Below are 21,789 nucleotides of genomic sequence, written 5' to 3'. Positions count from 1 at the left end.
CTTGGTAGATAGGGGGTCTAAGCAGACACCGACTTCCCTTTCGGTTTTTGTTAAAACTTCCTGTAAGAAAGCAATTGGTGTCACTTTAGACCATTTCAACTTTCCCCCTTTACATGTTGATGTTAAATTTTTCATCGATTGTACCCCTGGTTCATTAGAATCTTTAAAATCAATAAATCCTACTTGCGATACCACTAATGCCACAGGGTTGTGATCGCTAAAAATAGAGTCCACGACTCTATAACTTAAGATATAATTCAAAATAAAAGATGAAATAAAAATAAGATCTATAATTGAACCTGTGTCATTCCCTTTGTATGTCGAGGGTCTTGGCCCTGGCGGGCAGCAACTAGACTCATATAAGTTATGCATGGCCAAAAAATTCTCCAGGCCCTCTCCTCCTTTTGTGTGTTCAAAGTGTACTGAGTGAGCATTGGGTGGGCCATCCTCATCAATAAACTTACAATTCATACTACAGGGATGAATATTAAAATCTCTTGACAATATAATCTCATAACCATGTTTGCTTAATTTATAGTTTTCCAGAAATTCATCAAGTAGCATCAGAATTTGGTTGTTATGAACAAATTCAGGAGAATTATAAAAGTTAATCAACAGAATAATAAGTGTGTTTGACATTGTTACCTCTACAACCAAGAAATGCGGGGAGCAAGACAATAACTGTTTGGCAATCCCTTTCAAATTAAGTGAAATGAAGGTGGATAAGCCGCCTTTTGCTCTACCTGAGGTGCTCGGTGTAGCTAAGATATTAAAATGCATAAATCCATCAATCTCAAATTTGTTATCAATAGCCCATGTTTCTTGTAAGGAGATGATATCAAAAGATGAGATAAAACTCAGCCAGGACAAGTAGATTTATCAAGCAACTTGCCCCATGGACAAGTAGATATTTTAATAAATTCCACACCCCTGCCACTAGGATAGTGATCATCATATACCAGGCCAACTTCTCACATCCAGGATCAAGTGAGAGACACTTATCCCCGATCAGCCTGCCTCATTCTGGACCTTGAAAAGGCCTTCGATACTCTCACTTGGCAGTATTTATTTTCAGTCGTGCTTCGAACAAATATTGGCCCCATCCTTCTAGCGTATACACGACTACTCTACACTAAACTCACCACGCATGTCCGCATAGGGAGACGCATCTCGGCAGCATTTGAGGTACAAAAATGCACGAGGCAAGGCTGTCCCCTTTTACCTATCCTCTTTGTCTTCGCAGTCGAACCACTAGCCATACGACTGCGGCAAGAGGGCGCACACTGGAGCATTCCAATAGCCAACACCGTGCACAGCGTCTCCATGTACGCTGACAACCTCTTACTTTACATATGGGACATCACGGACGATTTGACACCTATTTGGGCGACACTCACGGAATTTGCGTACGTCTCTGGACTGAAGGTAAACTGAAACAAATATACAGTGTAGCCCCTTTATCCGAATCTGCACCTCCCCCCCCCCTCCCCGCGAGACATATGGATGGGCAACCAGAGGGTGGCCTGGAGCGTGGAGGCCCCCCGTTATCTTGGGATCAGTCTTTACCATTCCCCGACCGACATCTTTGAGGGCAATCACCGGAGGGCACTGGCTAGCATCCGATCGGCAATTGGATTTTGGAGTAGTCTCCCTTTGGCCCCGATTGGCTCCCGCAAAAATGATAATAGTCCCCAGGTTGTTATACCACTTCACGAATCTACCAGTGATCCCGCCCAGAACCTTCTTCCGGGACCTAAATTCTGGGGACCTAGTAGACATAGGATAGCGTTGAGGACGCTGCAATTGCCTACTACACAGGGTGGACTGGAGGCCCCATCATTCGAGTCCTATTTTCTGGCGGCACAACTTCAATGGCTATCTTACTGGACGGCAGGCAGACACACGAACGAGACGCATACCATGAATGGTCGAATATCCACCCCAGAAATTACCCGCCTTCTACGACCCGGTACCAAGCCTAGGCGAACATACCCCCTACAAGTCACAGTAGCCCGCCAGTACATGCTAAGGGTGAATCGCCTAGCACCGGGGACACCCCCTTACTCCCCTATATTCCCACTTGTCGGATGGCCCAAAGACGAAGGCCATTACACGGCTAACATGCTCAGCGCATGGACAGACTCTGGGATCACCGACATGGAATCCTTTTTTGAGGATGGACAGTTTAAATCATTTCAACAGCTCATCGACTAGAAAGGTCTCACCCCGGGTCAGTTCCTGCTGTATCGACAACTCCTCGAGAGCTACCGTCCATATCATAACCTTGCGGCCGGGGAGCCAACCACACATCCGGTCATACATACGGTCTTACACATGGGAGTGGGGCGGCACCTAGTCACGTGGCTTTGTAAAGCCCTCCGGGAACTCACCCACACACCCTTAACGACTTTACGCACCACTTGGGAGGATGAAATTGGACGTCCAATGCATGAGAAAGAGTGGGCCAGAGCCCTCGAATACCCTAAAAAGGTTTCCTGAAACGCACGCTTCAAAAATATACAATTTTATATACTCCACAGCGCGTATCTGAAACCTGCACGCCTTCAGAAATTCTACCCTGACACGCAGTTCCTCTGCCCCAGATGCCAATCACGAGATGCCGACTTTCAGCACATGCTCTGGATTTGCCCCACTATCCGATCCTTTTGGCAAACTGTTCATGACACCTTGGGAGACCTCACAGGACACACACCTGAACACGTGGGAAGCTAGCGCACTAGGCATATTTCGCACACAGAAACATCTCAAAGTGCACCTCCGCTTCACTTCGCTCGCCGTTCTTCTAGCTTAGAGGAGCATAACTATGCACTGGCGATCCCCCACAGGCCCCCCGCTTGCGGCATGGGTGGGAGCAATACATAAATGGGCGAACGCAGAGGCGGCGACATTACGCGAGGAAGAAGTAAAGGGGATACGTAAACACCTCATCTCTATGGAGTGGGCTCTCCTGTTACACCGCTTCAAGCAATCCTCACCCAGTGACTATCTGGGCGATGGCGCGCCGGTCCCTGCAGATCCCCAACCGCCTGAGTACCCCACAATCGCACACCTTAGACCTTTCCCGACGGCACATTCATGATGATGCCAATCACACTACGCGTTACACCACAATGGGTGATCGGACCCCGCACCTGGCCTGTACGCCATCCTCCCCATCATTATATAGTGTATTACTGCATGAATTGGTGAGCCTCACAACACACGGACACTGCATCTGACCCCTATACCCAGTACCTCCCTGTACCTCGCCCCAGTTATTGTGTCCCCGGGTTCTTTTTATTATTCATGGCATTCACACAGCCCCAACTACCACTATTATCACTTTACATCCGAGCAGCTTCACCTTACACTACCAAGCTCACTAGCTGTGACTGGTGCTAACTACTATTTGTCTGAATGTGTTTGAATTGCAAAATGTCCTGATATCTTTTAAATGCCAATAAAAATATGTTTAAAAAAAAAAAAAAAAAAAGAAGGATGCAGCCTCTTTGTTGCCTAACACTCCAGATCATATGAATGATCGGCAACACCTCTAATCTCCAACCCACAGCTTATTTAACCTCTTCTCCTAGAACAGGGAGGTTAATAATGTATTTTTGCAATCCATCCCTAAATTCATTCATTTGATCTAGTTCAACTCCTTCCAAAGTTTTTCCCTGTGTAGGAAGCTGGCTCTGTATATACCATACCAAAATGAGGTATAGTGTGCAGAGTCCAGTGGAACCCAAAGGTAGGCAGAGGTAAAAGTAGAAAGCATCTTACTCTCGATTTGAGGTAGTGAGGGCGAGCAGTAAGGCTTAATCAGAGGGTAGTGTTAAGCATTTTTCGTACACACTCAGGCAGCAAATGATGTCACACACTCAAAGACTGAACTCAGACCAATTTGTTTGTATCAAAAATATAATTTGGTTATATTTTTTTTCTAGAAACAAGCAAGGCAGGTACAGGTATGTGTAAAAGGTACTTTTGAAGGCAGGCTGGACAATACAAGCAAGCTGAATGAAAAGGTCTGTTACAGGTTTGTAAATCTTTTGAATACAGTAGAAATTACAATTGGATTATTTTTTGGATTACTTGTTCTACTCGGTGTGATATGCCTAGATATCACACTGGGACATTTCCTAGAGAAAAGGTAAGTGAAGCAGCTTTTAGTTACTTGTAGTTTTCAGAGTGCTCATACAAAACCAACTCCAAACTTAAAACAACAGGGGGAGAGGGAGTGTGTGGGTAAAGGTACAGTGCCTCTAAGGGTGGCACAATCAGTGCTGCAGCCCTTCAACATCTTCCCTGGCCACAGTGCCCTTAGGTACCCGTGCTACCATTTACAAAGGACTGGCCTGTGGTCAAAGAGTGCCAATTGGGTTTTGTTTTTAAAGCAGTTTAGTTAAATAACATGGGCCCTGGGTACCTTTTTGGCAGGAACCAAGGACATCAGCAGTTTAGCAAAAAGTGGGGGGCAACCAGGCAAAAAGAGGGCACTTTCTTAAACAGTACTAGCATTTTTTACACAGAAGCACTAGATACCTGCTCTGCCGATTCCACTGGTCAAATCTTGACGGACTGTACAATGCATGTACACTTGCTGTCAGTATCCACTGCACAATGGAAGGTGCCTGCCCTGTACTTCCAGGGTGGACCCTTCGGATCACTTACCATGGCTATCTGTATTCAGACATGCCTAACAGTTGCTACTCTGCACTCAAACCCAAACAAGAATCAGAATCTCTGTACTCAATAAGACCGATTGAAAGACCATGTGCACAACACTACACCAACCCTCCCCCCCCATTCCACGCCACATAAAAGCAAAGTAACACAAGCAGTGTATAGCACTACACATCAAGCATGATGCCAATGTGCTTCCCACACAGACCACAGTAATGACCCACAAACTTACAACCAGGCAATACATTAATAAAGCACATGTTTTCAATCCCTCACTTATCTTTGCTCCATTACGAGCTTAAAAGCGGCCACATATGGTCAATCACAAACAACAAAACATTTTTTACATAGCCCAGCAATTCACTACTCCTCCAACCCTGATGTGTTCGATTTAAGATTCCATATGCATTTCCCGATTCATGCCCTTATATAGGTATAATTCACATTGACCTTATATAGGCATAGAAATCCAGTCCTTATTTAGGCATAGCCCATGCTACCCAAATAGAGGCATGGCTACTTCCATCCGTTCATCTAAGTCACAACTACTTTTTGGAAAACCAAACTCTTAAGCTTTAGGGACTTCCCCTTGCCTGGTTATTGATTTCTCCAAGAACTCATTTATTATGCATGAACATCTATTCCTTAGGGGTTTAATTCAGGAGGTTCATATGACCGACTTTTACGTCAATACTGGCATTCCTAAACACCTTCAAGGTATAAATATACCTTCACTTGCTATGGCAAAGCACAGTGTGGTTCGGTGCAGTTTGACTACCTACTTGCACGACGCAGCTCGCCACACCAAGTGCCGAAGGAAGTCAACTCCCCAGCTGACTCACTATCCAGAAGCGGTCATCCTCCTACCGAGAATCCAGCTCCAGTGTTTCGGACTCCCCTTGCAGGGTGTTGAGAAATCGAGTCCCGGGAAAGAGATACCAACCTCTCTCATTCTAAGGTATGGCGCTGATAAGAACCTAGAGAAACCTTTGGCAATTCTTAGCAAAACTAAACTATAGCTAAGACAGCACCCACTTCTTCCCACGTACTAGACCTGGGTTAAGTACACTGGGGTAGGCGTATTTTAGAAGCACCAGTTGAGTATTTTAGCCTGTGTTATTTAAGTATGTATTTTTATATATGTCATAGGAACAGACAATGCTATTACAGTATTATTTTATATTACTGTTTACGCTGTACGCATATTTCTCATTCTGTCCAACGATTGTAGCAGTTCATATCTCTTGCATGAGAAAGAAGACGGTTCAATAAACCGTTTATTAAAACGCAGTCTCTCTATTTTTCTGCAACTCTGTAGAAACGAAGCATGCACGATTGACTGAGTGAAATAGTTATGTATTGTTTCCACGACTGAAGATATTGTTCCGACTCTAAGGGAAACAAAGTTGTCATGTTTATGCGATTGTCAGAGACTAATCCCTTCTGGTTTATTCAAGAAAGATTCTAGTGACCTCTGAGTTAGCTGGCAAACGCAATTAAGTTTAATATGCTCGATAGAGACATACTAACCTCAGTCCTAAGTCATATCTATAGTGTATATTATTTCAATGCGCAGAGCCTATTAAGGTTATAGGAACTACACTACAACCCAAGGACTCACCCCACAACATAAAATGCTACTAATGTGCTTTTGTGCTTGGTCACAGAGTAAGGGCCATACAAGTAAAATCCCAACAATATACATGTTTGTAACCCACATGATTAGGTCACAATTGTACGCCTAAATGAATAAATATGAAAGCATGATCAGTCCAGAGCATTGACCACAGTGTTATTACAGGTTCAACAGCCCAGTTCTCTATGTTATTACAGAACATACAGTTTTATTTTTAATATGGTTTTAACAATATACCAAGGTGTGCACCTATTCAATCTGCAAACAGGCTAGCACATACCAGCTGTACCGTGGGATACTACAGGAGATTTAATCTCAGCACAGCTACAAAAACCCAGCCTTGCTCATAGATCGGTCACAAACCCCCTTCCTAGCAATACTCCTAAGCAGATCACTGCAAACAGCAGCTGTACCAACATATATAACCAAACTGCTATTTACACAGCACAATCTTGAGTACTCACCTAAAGTTTGCCTCTCCTGTGACTCCACTGCTAATGATGCATCAAAAAGGAACTGTCACCTGCAAAAAAAAAGGATGTTGAGAGCATAACTAAAGAGATAAAAACAGCATGTAATGAAATTAAACAAAGACCCAAGCAGAGTTGAAATGAAACACCAATTGCCTCTGCTGACTTTACACGGCCTATTAGGCCACCCTGCAGCTGATTAACAAACAACCATAATAAAATGGACTGCAGCTTTTAATAACATACAACTCTAGTAGTCCGAGACTAGCATCACCTGAATCCCCACTTGCTCATCAAAAATAGATCAAATAGTGTTCATTCCACCAACCTCACAGCCACACTTACTCTTTCAGTGGACCACAAGATACAGCATTATATTTCTGAATGTTCAAAAGCAAACTTCCTCTCCCTATCCTTCCACTAATGAAAACTTTCAGCCTTTCCATGCTGCAATCAGACAAAGTAGTAGTGTGGTTTCTGGGCCTCTTTCTGCGTGCATCGTAAGTTAGCATCGCTTATTAAAGGTTTAAACGCCATTTTTCCTTTTTGTACACTACACTGCTTAGCTGTTTTTTGCTGAGTTAGCTTTTACGAAGGTCTGTACATGAGAAAAGGGTTGTTTTTCGACATCTCTAGACATACATCGTGTCCCCAGTCTGTACAGTGAGTGCTGAGCCGCCAAGGTTATCATAACGTGCGAGCCTGTTTATCGACGTGTCCGTGTAACACATTCTAGACACAACAATTTGGCAGCTGCAAGCTAAGTAGGATTCTGGCGCCTTTATCATAGCACACTTGCCAGAATTGAACACACTTGGAAGATTCCAGGCATGCAGAGAGAGACTAACCAATCCTGATGTAATTTACACTTACTGAGCGGACAGGTAAATGGGGTCCGCCTAAGAAAACTCCAGAGACCTTCTATAGTTTTAGAATACATAGTTCCTATATAGGGAGAGTGCTTTAAATAGGCGCTTTTATCACCTGTTTGCACTATCACTGTAATACGATTCCTCCTTTTGTATTTTATGGAATTGTAACCACGCTGTCCGTATTATTATTATCCCTATGTATGCTGATGTTGATGAAAATACTGCGCTTGAGATCACGTCATTAAAATAAACATTTTAACCTTACCGTGTCTTTATTTTACTCCTGTTGTGGACTGGTATGAACGCATAACAAAAGAGTGTTCTCACTTCCCACCATTCCTGAGATGGTTCTAAGTTGCATGTTCTAGGTTGTCTAATCATTGGTTTCTTTGCTATAGGACGAAGAGCTAATGTGACAGAGATTGCTGGTCTGGTAGGGGATTTTGGGTACTAAGGTGAGTTTTGGCACACCCTAATTCACTGAGCTCCTAAGTCTCTGTGCACAGTTCTGTGTTTGCGCAGAATCCCTGTTACATGGCGCCGCAGAGTGTGGTCTTATTGTGAGACACTTGAGTAGTGCTTATATCAGTCTACAAAACCCTCACTATCGTTTCCGGTTGACGATAGTGACGGATAAAAAAAACTACCTATGTTTGCATAGGTTGTTTCAAGCTTGACATTCTCAAAGGTTTCTTCTTTGAATTACTACCCAGTTGTGCGTTATAGTATTGTATTTCTCTGTTACGGTTTCGATATTGCTGCGGTTGATATCCCGGCACACAGTTGTGTAGCTGTGCGTAATCATTTGTAGGAATAACTCGTTTCTCTAGAGGGACAGGCGGTGGTTTTTGTAATCTGTTGACGTGGCGTACCCGTTAGAGTTGTACTACTCATGAGTCACATTTCTCGCGGTGGATGCTAATTCTGGTGTTTTTCACACTTACACCCCCGCTGATGCTCCTGCAGTGTACGCTCCATATCGGACGGTAGAAATTCAGATTTCTTTTTGGCAGCATGCCGTTTGGTTTAATGGCGCCCTCCCACACATTGTTACATTTGTCAGACAAGGACCGTTGTCCATTCCAGGCGCTACTTGGCCTGTGTTGGCTGCTTATACCCCGCATCCTCAGGCGGGTGCTTTGACAGCCCAACAACTGCGACCCCTATAAGCCTTTTTGGTTGCAGTTATTAGTGGTCTGGTGCACTACATTACTCGCAACCTCCCGGGTGGGGCCCCAGGTGGTGCAGCGCATCCAGTTGGCGGTGGCGGACTCAAACTTAATCCCGTCATGGTTAAAGCGGTCATGGGCAAGCATCCCCAAGATGAGGAAGAAATTCCTTTTTGGCTTGCCGAGAAATTTGACCAACTGGAAGCAGTGTTCCCAAATACTAATCTTGTTGAGAAACAGGATTCTCACAGTGAATTTGCAGAAAGACTTGGTGCCTGACGTGACTGAGTGTACAACTTGGGGAGTGATTTTTGCGGCAGTCTATACTAGGTGCTTTGGAACCCCGTCAATGACCGTTTTGCCCACTGTGATCAAGCGTGTTCAGGATGAGCATGGACCAGAGGCAGCAGTGGAGTTGGGTCTGCGCCTCGTGGGAGTGTTTGATATGGTACGTGATCTCGTCCTTGCTAATGTCAATGGGGATGCTGTAAATTTCCAGGTCGCTAATGCTCTTCGCGAGGTCCCAGACGCCGATAAACCCCGTCAGTTGCCGAAAATTATTACGGAGGCTTATAAGACCGTAGGCCGTAATAGTTTAGGAGTTAAGCCTTTCGTGAAGAAAGAGAAGCAATAGCAAACTCAGCAAGGGTCGTCCGATAAAGATAACCGCCCGAAAGTTCAGAAACAAAATTGGAGTAAGAACAAAAAACAGGGGAAGCAGCAGCAGCAGAAACAGGGTTCCCGTCGCGCTTCGCCTACACCTGCCCCTGTTGAGCGTAAATATGATTTGCGCGATGGCAGGACTAATAAGTCGCCTGATAGGTTTCAGGTTCCTGAACAGCGTTCTCCTCGCAGGAAACATCGGTAACAACCACCGGTGGAGGAGGCTGCGGCAGAGGTCAAAGTACACAACAGAGCTGTGAGCAGCCTCGTAAGGCTGATGGAAAGGGCAAGCAGGACGAGTCGCCACGTCAAAGACCCCAGTTTCAGAAGAAAGTTGCTGCTATAACAGCCAGATATGCCACAGATAGTGAAAACGCAGCTTAGGAATCGGACATGGGCTCTGACCCTGCGTGACAGCACGACGGAGATTACCATCATTCGACAGCGACTGACACCTTCGTTGTAGTTGAAACAGCAGACACTAGAGTGGCTCCCCCTGAAAGACTTTATGAAATAGTCCTTGTAAATGAAGGTGACATAGAACATACCATAAAAAGGGTTTTTTGGGAGAATCTAACGACTACTTATGATATTTTGTTGGCGGAGGTCGACTGGCCCCCACCGTTTGTCTTGGACGCTCCACAAGGGGAGGAGGTGATCCTCCCCGCTTTCCCACACACTGTGCCGAAGGAGCAGGCGCTGCAGTTTGCAGAAGATTGGGCTAAGGCGCTTGTGCCGGCGTTGTACTGTACTCATTGTGGATGGGACAAATTTTCCCCTCGACATGAGATCCCTTTGCGGTCAATGTCACAGCCAAAACCCCTATACCCCATACAGCGTGAGGCGAAAGCCTCTGTGGCCGAAATCCTTGAACAATTGGAATATCAAGGTGTGATTGAAACGTCTGCGTCTCCGATGAATAACCCACTTTTGGCTGTGACCAAGGAAGATGGCTCGATCGTTTGGTATTGGATTAGCGCCACTCAAACTCACATTGTCGTACGTGTGAGGTGCGGAATACTTACAGCTCTGCTCTAGTGGATAGTCCTGTGCGTAAAAGGTTCAAAACCACGTTTGACATTTCCAATGGCGTCTTTGCCCATAACGTATCCCCACTTAGTAGTCAGTGGACGAGTTTTACCTGTGGCGGCAAACAACGCCAATTTCTTCGTTTGGCCATGGGCTACAAGAACAATCCAGGCGTTTTTGCTGCCCGAATAGTCTCTCTGCTTGAGAGGCTCGACGCAGATGCATGTTCGTATGTTGATGACATTTATCTCGCAGACGACGAATTATGGCTGCATCTGTGCCGTGTTGACAACATCATTTGTCGTTTTGCGGACTTTGGCTATAAATTCAACTTTGCAAAATCACACATTGCAGAATACACAGTGTTGTTCCTAGGCTACGAGCTCAACAATGAAGGTAGAGGCTTGGCTCCTCACTTCTTGGAGAAATGCGCACTTTTGCGCGCTCCCACAACGCTGAAAAAGCTACAATCCTTACTGGGCTTTCTAAATTTTGGACGTACATTCATTCCGGAATATGCCCAGCGTATCAAACCGCTCTATGCATTGATACAACCTACTTTTTCCAAATGGTGCTGGCTGCCAGAACATTCAGCCATCTTGCAATCTCTGCAGGCTGACCTACTTGAATCTAAGTTATTGTTGACTCGTGATAACCACACAAACCTGGTGATAAGAATCGTACCAGGGGAGGTGGGTTTCACGTACCTCACTTTTAATGAGGGAGACACAGTTCCTATTGCTTACAAGTCACACCAGTAAACGTCGGCCAAGTTGCGGTTTTCCACTGTTGAAAAAGTTGACAGCAGTGCAAATAGCGATTCATAAGGAACGTGCACTGTCGTAGGGAAAACACATTGTGGTTGTTACTACTTATCCTGCCTTGGAGGCAGTGACGAAGGCCAGTATACCAAATTCCAAGGCTTTGCACCCTCGTGGATACAATGAGCTACATCCTTGACATCCCCGGATGTTACGTTAATTTTCGATTCCTCTTTGCAGACTCAAGAGTTTTTGCAGTATGAGTTTGTTCATCCTGCTCCTCTGACTATGCGCCCACTTGAGGATTTTCGTTGTATCATTTACACCGATGGTAGTGCGCAAGCGGCTACGGAATCTAGACACGCGTATTCCACGGCCTGTGCAATTGTGGTTGGTACGATGGTGAATGGTGAATTCAAGTCCGATGTCATGCATACACAGACATTAGGTGACTGTACCGCCCAATTAGCAGAACTACGTGCTCTGATGCTTGCATTGGAGTACGCAGACCCCAGTGTGACTATTCTTATTGTGAGTAATTCTTACTACTGTGTACAGTCTTTCAATGACAATCTACCCTTTTGGACTCAAAATGATTATCGTGACTCCAAAGGTCGCACAATAAAACATAAAATGATCTGGGTTCGAGTGGCGGAACTTAAAGAACGTCTCCCGCTCGTTTTTGTAATTCATACACTGGGTCATCAGCGCGTGGGAGTTCACGCTGTTGGCAACTGTCTCGCGGACGAGGCTGCGAAGAAAGCAGTAGCAACATTTGCAGTGGCAGCGGTTACACGTTCCTGAAGTAAGATTGATGACGACATCTTGGCAGCTATAGGGAGGTAATTATCCTAAGGGTTTTCCTTCGAAGTACTCTTATCACTTAAGTCCCGTTAAAGTTCCTTATTTGAGAATTAACGACGTTGGTGACAGACTGATTGCCAACGCGGAGCGCAGACAGGCTTAGATTACAGCAGCCCACGCCGGGATGGCTTAGGCGCATGCCGTCGTGTCAGCTACTGTATCTCTCCTTCAACAACGATACTGGTGGCGGGGTTTGTATAAACAGACGCGTGATTTTGTCCTTCAATGTGGCATTTGTCAGCAAATTAAGCCTTCTTCTGCTGCACGCCCGCCCCAAACTCAGTTGTACATATCTAATAAGCCACTTGCGTGTGTTTATTTAGATCACTGCGGTCCTTTCTCATCTGATACTGCATATAAGTACACCTTAGTAGCAGTTGACTCTTGCACGTGCTTTGTGTGGGTGTGGCCTCAGAGGAGCGCTGATGCCAGAACTGTCATAAGAGATTTGCGTGTCTTTGTGGGAATTTTTGCATGTGGCACCTTCCAGTCGGACCAGGGTCCAGCGTTCGCCTCTAAGGCGTACAAGGATGCCATGAGTTCATTGGGGGTCCAAGTCAAATTTTCGTCTCCATACAGGCCTGAGGGCAATAGTGTTGTGGAGCGGATGAACCGTGATTTAAAGCAATCATTGACAGCGAAGGTGTTAGGTGCTGGCAGAGAATGGCTCACCCACTTGATTAGCGTACAACGTGCACTTAATAATATCCCTAGAAGGTCTCTGGGTGGGCGGACCCCATACGAAAAGCTCTTTGGCATCAAGATGTTTGTTCCGGACCTTGATGGTCTAGACATGGCGTCGGGAGCCGCGTCCTTTGACGTAGATGAACATTCTAATGATTTGCAGAACCTACAAAAGACCAGAGACAGTCTTGCAAAGGAACACTTGCCCTCCACGTCTGAAGCTGCGTTGCAGATTCCGGTAGTCGGCTGGCTACCCCAGGTTAGAGAACTGGTCCAAGAGAAGATCGACATTAAAAAAGTATTTGATCCTTCCTATCGGGCTCCAGTTGCCGTGCAGGTTACAAGAACAGTCATTTTACCTCCTCTTCCTGGGCGAAAGGGGAACCGGTACATTTCGATTGACCATGTCAAACCACACAGGGTGGCCGATACTGTATAGTATGACGCCTGCGGTTTCGTGTCCAGCAATGGAGCGACACTCTGTTTTGGCCCAGATCTTGCCATCGCGCCTGATGTTGCTTTTGAAATGAGTCCGCTTACGAATCCTATATTGAATGTACCTGCTGGTGATCCTCTTAATGACACGGAATATAACTAACCAACTAACTTGTCTATGCCCGATTTGGAGACCCGTGTGGCTATTCAATCCCGTTTTTCATTTGACACGGGCTCATCCACATCAAAGACCCCTTCAAAAGTTTCAATTTATGTTACCTGGTTTAAAAAACATTTTTTGATCCCATCTTGGATTTACATTTGGATGGTGCTGATTGCAATTTTTTTGTTCATGTACATAGGATTTGTGGTATTTTTTTGTTTGTTTTATAAATGGACACTACGTTGAAGAAAGAACGTCAATTCGAGTGATTGATGGAACTTTGGCTTCCCACTCCTCTTCGCACATCATGAAGAGGGACCAGACTTTTGTTAATATAACTGCCTGGCCCGTTTTAGATGGGATTGTATGGGATGCTGTAAAGTTCCAGATTCATGGTCCCACAGAGGTTATTAATGTTCCCAATGTACTCCGTGTTTCTATGGGGGATGTGGTTAAACAAAATATTCGCTCTGATAATTGGGATGTAAAAGCGGATGAAGCTTTATTTACTGATTTGGAAATATTATGCTGCCTTCAATGCTGAAGATTTATATTTAGAGTCTGCAAATTATGGTGATTTGTACTGTTACCAACATTTTGGCAATCACTTTCTGCATAAGACTAGCTCATTCAGAAGCATGGTTAATTTCACACTGTGGTAACATTGTCCCGCACCAGTAGAAAGCAGCTCCAAAACGTTTCTGAAATTTTCCTATTTTACGGATTTTGATCAATCCAACCCAAATGCATTTTATTTTAAATTGACTGAAGAGTCATTTTCCAAGGTTAGACTTACCCACACCAAATTGCTTTATTCGAAGTCTTTTTTTGACCAGTTGGCTGTTGGGGGCTATGAACTGTGGAGAGATACTATTGATCTTAAATCTGTTTGGGGTTCTAAAAGTTGGCAAGTGCAAGGCACTGAGGCTTTGCATCGTGCAGGTCTAATCCCAAACCATATGTTGTTTCTGAATTATACTATTTCACAAACCACATGCTTTGGATTGGCTACTTCTAAAAAATTAAATGCTCCTTCGTTTCCTGATTTGGGTGGATTCCCCGATTGGAATAATGTTACCAGTACACCCCTGAGTGAAATACAGGCACTGTTTAGTAATTCCTCTTTTAATGTTGCCAGCATTAATCCCGAAGGCTGGTTAATATGGCAAAAAAGTACAGATTCCTGCCAACACCGCTTTCTGGGTCTGACCCCTGGCTATACAGCAGTTAGAGTTGATCCCAGTTTTCAGAATCACCATTTCAGTCACCACCTATTCTGTAGGCCAGTTGTGCCAGAGTTGGCTCAGACATTCATCCTTGGCGTCTGTTAAGTCGCATTTGTCCAAACTCACTGAAACTGCCGATTTAAATGATTTTGTGAAAGGCCCTGCGGGTGTAAGATTGAAAAGATGGATATATGCTGCTTACAATGAAGTTTTGAAACTATCTCAAATTGAAGCTGCTTCTAGGCTTAGGGCTATAGATCAAGCCAATTTAGAAAAAGTGCTTGCTGTTGTAGACAATAGCTTTAACACCCTTTTTTCCCGAATTTACAATTTAGATAATATTGTGTCATCTGTGGTTGATATTGTACAAGAAGATGTTGCAGTGTTATATCATGGGCAAAATCAATTGCGTTCTGTTTTGCAGTTTGCCTGGACTTTGCAGACGTTAAAGAATGGTCGCATTCCATGGGATTACATGAACACAAGCTTGTTATTTCTACCTTTTAATTTGACTTTGAAACAGCAATTTATGTCAATGAAAGATGCCACGTTTTCCGTGTTGCATATTGAAAAATTAGAACCATTGCCTTTTTCGGTAGCAGAGGCAAATGCGGTTGTTTGGCTTATCCACGGGTTAATAACATTACCATTCTCTCTTTTCAAATTCGAGAATTGCATGAAACACTATGCTATAGGCAGATTTGAGCCCCCGGGTGGAGCATATCTTCATGAAGTTTGGAACCTCCCATTCACTTACAGATGTTTGAGGAATGGTAAAGAAGTATTTTTGAATGGCGAAGATTGTGTCTACACCAGATCATTCATTAATATACAGAAATCTTCAGTTGCACGGCTCGTGTAATGTGCTTGCACCAAATTTAGAGTGTGTTTTGAAAGGCACTCCAGCCCCGGCCATTACACCTACATTCACACTGCTTGCTAAATGGTAGTTATTTATTATTAAATATTGAAGAGTGCTGTGGGATGCACGTCGGAATTGCTTACATTGTAACCGTTTCCCAGTGTGTTACTTGCTGCAAGAATGTGTTGTTGCCTCCTCCACATGGCAGGCTTGATGCTTCCATTTGGCCCTCGATTCCGACCTTGAAAGCAGAGTTCAACAAGATGAGCAGAATAAGAGCTCTTTTGTCCCAGAAGTAGGTTCCCCTTACATCTGCGCATGAGACCTTCGTCCTTCACATTGCAAATCCATGTACAGAAGTAAATGCCTTATTAAACACGGTCCTGCCCTTGCACTTCAGTGCTTTGATCCACACAATCTTGAATGCCTCGTCGACTACTGGCTTAGCTAATTTTTTTAAAGTAGTATGCTCTGGCCTTGTTACCTCTTTTCAGACTATATTCTGTGTGATCCCTGCATTTTTTCATTCTATTTTTTCGAATGTCTTTGGAGGTTTCCCCTTGCTCCTGGCTTTGGGCGCCGGCATTCTGCTTTTATTTTGTTTATTGCAAAATGGAGGCACAATATGTGCCCCTCGACGTACAGTCCCGGCTGCTCCTCCTGCGTAACCGGATGCTAGAATACTATGGAGTGCTGCCTTTGTTAACTCTAAGTGTGGCATATGGTTTATCCTTCCGGTTCTCTTTCTTCACTTGCGTGCAGCCTGTTTTCCATTGCCTGGATTGTGGATTTGAATGGGCCCTGGATTTGTGTTTCTGCAACACGGTGTCTCCAGATCTGGATTTTGATCTACTAATGAGTCCCTTAGTTGCTCATGAAATAGACTGTTCTAGTTCCGGGATTATGGCCTGCGACGCGGCACATGGGGTTCTAGACAATTGGAACATTTGGACTGCAGCCAATGAATTTCTGGATCGCAGTTATCTTGAAGTAAGCCTGAGTTGTCCTCTGATGATGCTAGAGGCTCCGGCATTCGAGGAACATGTATGTTCTTTTCCTTTGCTTAATTGGATGGCTGAATTGTTCATGGATGACAACAACGACTTCTTGTTGGAAGCAGTTGCAACGTTTGGTGCTTACACGTTGTTGGACTGAAGAACAATTGTTACTTACCTGTAAACAGGTGGTTCTCCAGTATTGGTGTCTTTCATAGATTCACATGCTTGAATATTCCCCGTCGTCGAAGTGGGAGTCCCACGGTAAATAAAATAGCAATAACATACTAATAACATATGTATGTAAATACATAACACATACAATATACACTAGAAAAAATAGTAAATACCCAAACACCATTCCTACATAGGAATACATGGTAGAGAGAGAAAACACTTGTAACATATTCCTGTCATTATGTTAGTCCAAACTACAGCCAATCAGGCGCCAGCACCCCTCCAGAACCTTCTCCTCAGAGCTCAGTCCCTCAGATTTTCGTAGCACAAGAGTGACAAAAGAGTCTATGATGAGAAGTGAGCCGCTGAGGGGAGGTGGGTGGGTCGCATGTGAATCTATGTAAGACACCAATACTGGAGAACCACCTGTTTACAGGTAAGTAACAATTGTTCTTCTCCAGTATTAGGGTGTCTTTCATAGATTCACATGCTTGAATAGAATAGAGAGCAGTAATAGCCGAAGAGGCTCGAATTGCCATGCAACAGCATGGAAGAAAGTCAATGAGACAATAATGCAGTCATGCAAGTACTGATAGCAATCATATAAAACCAAAATGGAGGAGGAAAGACAGAGGCTCACCTTAGTTAAAAAGATGGTGAAGCACTGCCTGTCCTACTGCGGTATCCGCCTCTTTGATGGCATACAGGCAGTAGTGTTTCGTGACCGTGTGCCTGTTGGACCACGTGGCTGCTCTGCAGATCTGATGAAGCGGCACACCAGCAAACAGGGCAGTTGAGGATGACATTGCCCTGGTGGAATGAGCCCTCAGGCTTGCCGGCTTTCCGATGGCAGTAGACAATGGCTGAAGAAATCCAACGTGCAATAGTTGGCTTGGTAACAGGACGCCCCTTACGCATGCGTCCATAGGCAATGAACAGTTGATCAGACCTGCGAAAGGGGGCTGTCCTGTTGATGTAAAATTTAAGGCATCTTTTAAGGTCCAAAGAGTGCAATCGTTGCTCTGCCGGAGACTGAGGATCGGCAAAGAAGGTTTTTAAGAAAACAGGTTCAATAAGATGGAAAGCCGTAGGCACCTTAGGTAAAAAGGTTGGGTTGGTGCGAAGCACTACACAGTCAGATTTGAATTGGAGAAAAGGAGGTTTAATAGTGAAAGCGTGCAGATCACTCACGCGACGTGATGTCAGAGCAAGGAGAAGGGCTACCTTCCAGGTCAGAAACTTTAAGTCCGCCCTGTGGATAGGCTGAATGGCGCCTTTATCAGTTGGGCCAAGACGACATTGAGGTACCAAGTAGAAGGAGGATGCCGTATAGGTGGGAACTTCCGTAACGGTCCTTTGAAAACCTGACGAATAACTCTGGAAGAGCAGAGTGAGGAGGAGCCATCCTGCCGGAAACAAGAGATTGCCGCCAAGAAAACTCTCAAAGTAGAATGGGGAAGCCCTGATTGGGCCAGTTGAAAAAAGAACGGAAGCAGCTGATCCGGAGTGGAATGAAGAGGATGGATATTAGCAGCCACGCACCAATGACCGAACCTCTTCCATTTGAGCTAGTAGGTCTTAATGGTAGACGGAGCTCTGGCCCGAGCGAGAATGTCTCTGCATTCCGGCGAAATATTCAAATGGGCAAATTCAAGGTGCTCAGGTTCCAGGCCGACAATTGCAGAGAGGAGGGGGGGTTCGGATGGCAAATCTGACCCTTGTCCATCGTGAGGAGATCCGCTCGAGGATGGAGGAGCATGGGCTCGCACTGGGACAGAAGAAGCAGCTCCGAGAACCACGCCTGTCGGAGCCATCTGGGGGCGATCAGAAGAATGTGGCACGGCTGTCTCCGCATCTTCCACAGCACACGAGGCACTAGCGGAATCGGAGGAAAAGCGTAGGCGAATAGATCGCATAAGTTCACCAAACGGGCATTCCCGCACGACCCGTGATGGGGATGCCAACTTGTGTAAGATGGGAATTTCGGTTCTCCGGGGTGGCAAAGAGATCCAGAGACGGACGACCCCACCGTTGAAAAACGAGGTTGAGAGTTGGTTGATGTAACTCCCACTCGTGGGTCAACGACGTGGACCTGCTGAGGGAATCCGCTAGGATGTTGGAGATGCCTGGTAGATGTACTACAGTCAGAGTAACTGGGTGACGGATTGCCCAATCCCAGATCGACTGAGCCAGCCGAGACAAGAGTGGAGACCTGGTTCCGCCCTGCTTGTTTACATAGTGCATACTGCTGGTATTGTCCGTCTGAATGAGCACCGACTCCCCTTGAATCACAGGATGGTGCCAGAAAAATGGACATCAACTCCAGCCTGTTAATGTGCCAAGAACGTTGACGCAGAGTCCATTTGCCTTTGATGGAGAGGCCTTGAAGGTGAGCACCCCAGCCTTCTAAAGAGGCATCCGTTGTTAGAGTGAGTTCTGGAGAGGAAAGAAGTCCCTGTTGCAAGGTGGGATGGCTGCGCCCACCAGTGGAGAGCTGCTCGCATGCGAGCGGTGACAAGGACAAGGTCGTTGAAAGAACCGGTGACCTGACGCCACTGTACATCCAATTCCTCTTGAATGGGGCGAGTCCGCAGCCTGCAATTCGGGATCAGCGCAATGCAAGACGATGCCATCCCCAGAAATGACTAAGATCCGGACTGAAACGGACCGTTTTGCCTGATTCAGAGACACCAAGCGGAGGATCTTTTGTTGACGCTCTTGTGACACGAATGCCTTGGCAAGCATCATGTCTAAAAGTGCTCCCAGAAAGTTCCTGCAGGGAGCTGAGTCGACCAGGGACTTGTCGGCATGGATTGAGAGGCCGAGGGAGCGAAACATGTCCTGACAAAAGCGAGTGTCTTGAAACAGCTGGTTGCGAAACTGATTTGAGGAGGCAGTTGTCCAGGTATGGAAATATTTGGACGCCCTGGAGACGCAGGAAAGCCACCACTGCAGCCAAGACTTTCGTGAAGACCCGAGGGGCGGATCGGAGGCCGTAAGGCAACACCTTGAACTGGAAGTCTCTCCGTCCCACCCGGAAGAGTGAGTACTTCCATGTTCCAATTCTTCCACGGCATCGGAAGTAAGCATTCTGGAGGTCGATGGTGGTCATGAAGTCGCCCATGGAGAGAAGAGGCAAGATCTCTACGAGTGTAAGCATGAGGAAGGATTGGCTCTTGAGATACCTGTTGAGTGCTCGCAAATCCAGGATCGGTCGCCAGTCTCCTGTCTTCTTGAGTGTTAGGAAAAAACGGGAATAGAATCCCTTTCCCCTTTGAGACTTGGGAACCACTTCCACTGCACCTTTCCAGATTAGAAGACTAACTTGATGGAAAAGCTCCTTGAGGTGGGGAGGAGGCGGGCCAGAAGGTGGAGTGGGAGGAGGAATCTTGACGAACTCAAGAGCATGACCCAGCGGTCCGAGGTGATGGAGGACCACTGAGAAGAGAACAGGGAGATCGACCTTCAACACTTGGGGGGGAGAAACAAGTCATTGTCGTTAGGGAGTGGATCCTCTATATGAATACTTTCCCCTGTAGGATTTCAAAGACTGCCGCCGGGTGGACTGCTGTTGCTTAGAGGAGTAACGTTGATTACCCTGGTGGTAGGAGCGATATTGAGTGCTTCCTCCGCGAAAAGTCGAAGAGGTGCCGCATCCGCGTGCACCACGAAAAGGTTGCTTTCGAAACTGTAAAGTCCCCAATGAGCGAGCAGTATCAGTGTCTTTCTTGATGGACTGTAATGCCTCATCGACATGCGCCCCAAAAAGCGACTCGCCGTCATACGGCATATCAAGGATTTTTGCCTGCACTTCCTGGCGGAAAGAGGTGGACCGTAACCAACCCTGCCTCCGCAAGACCGCTGCCCCAGCAAGCTGACGAAAGTCAGTACAAGCAATGTCAACTGCGCAGTCAATTTCCTCAAGGCTTCCGCCTTGGAAGCGTCCGGGATGAGGGCCACCAGGGCAGACATGTCCGACCACATCTGGCAGTCGTAACGGCCTAAAATGGCTAAAGCATTAGCCGCTCTCACCGTAGTGGAGGCCATTGTGGAAAACTTGCGTCCAGGCGACGACCCTCCCGATCTGGACGATGTCGTCGACGGTGCAGACGACGACTATGGCAGTGGAGTCGACGGAGCCGCTGCAGAAAGAGCCGCCGTCAACAGGGCTGCCGTCGACGGGACCATTGTCGACGGTACGGCCGTCGATGAAGTCGTCATCGTTAATGGAGCCGCCGTCGACTGAGTAGTCGTCGACAGGGCCGACGACGAAGATTTCTTCAGAACTTTCGTTGACGATGATTTTGCTGACGACGTAATAGATTTCTTAGTCGACGATGAAGCAATAGGTATCGTCGACAGAACAGTCTTAAAGCGGAGTGATACCTTCGTCGACATGGATGACGTCGATGTTGCCGTCTTCGGTTCGACGATCCAGAGGCTGATGTCGTTGTCACTGTCGCCGATCTGGAGACGGCAGAGCTCGTCGTCGGGATGATCGTCAACGAAGACATAAGTTTCGGAGAAGAAACATGATGGGAAGCAGCAGAAGACACTTGAGAGCCAGGTCTCATGGGCGTAGACGTAGCAGGAGGTGGTGAGGACACCGCAGGAGCCACAGATAAGGAAAGTTTCTTCTTTTTGATGAATGGAGAGGGCAAATCCTGCACACTGCTATGTTTAGAGGCTGCTTTTGAAGGTCCAGAAACCAGGCTTTCTGCATCTGAAGGTGCCGAATCCTTATCCTTGAGTCTTTGAAGCCATAGGAGGAGACGGCCTTCTCTGTCCTTAAGGGTCTTTGTAGAGAATGGTCTACAAAATTTGCATTTACCAACCTCATGGTCGGGATAAAGATAATAAATGCACTTCTTGTGGGGGATCTCAGAGTAAAGACGTAGCTTCCCATAAGTAGAACAAGGTCTAAATAAAGACTTCTTACTTGAAGACCTGCTGGAATTCAAAGGAAAACTTGAAGAAGTTGAGAAAACTGAGCAGAGCTCAGGGAAACTCCTTTCACACGACGTGCAGTAGAAAATCTGAGGGACTAAGCTCTGAGGAGAAGGTTCTGGAGGGGTGCTGGCGCCTGATTGGCTGTAG

The 21,789-nt window shown here is 45.9% G+C and overlaps 1 protein-coding gene across 4 annotated transcripts in view; it reads right to left on the bottom strand.

Moving 5' to 3' along the window:
* SRCAP (Snf2 related CREBBP activator protein) overlaps nt 1–21,789 on the bottom strand; it is a 1,816,344-nt gene that overhangs the window by 1,672,087 nt on the left and 122,468 nt on the right. For all 4 annotated transcript variants that reach the window (XM_078652845.1, XM_078652844.1, XM_078652847.1 and 1 more), the window contains exon 2: nt 6,787–6,845. The gene's annotated coding sequence lies outside the window, so the exon portion shown is untranslated. The remainder of the gene's footprint in view (nt 1–6,786; nt 6,846–21,789) is intronic.

This window comes from Lissotriton helveticus, chromosome 7 (genome assembly GCF_964261635.1).
Source record: "Lissotriton helveticus chromosome 7, aLisHel1.1, whole genome shotgun sequence".
NCBI classification, from domain to species: Eukaryota; Metazoa; Chordata; class Amphibia; order Caudata; family Salamandridae; genus Lissotriton; species Lissotriton helveticus.
The sequence above is the reverse complement of the archived record's forward strand: the minus strand, read 5'-3'. Positions and strand labels throughout refer to the sequence as shown.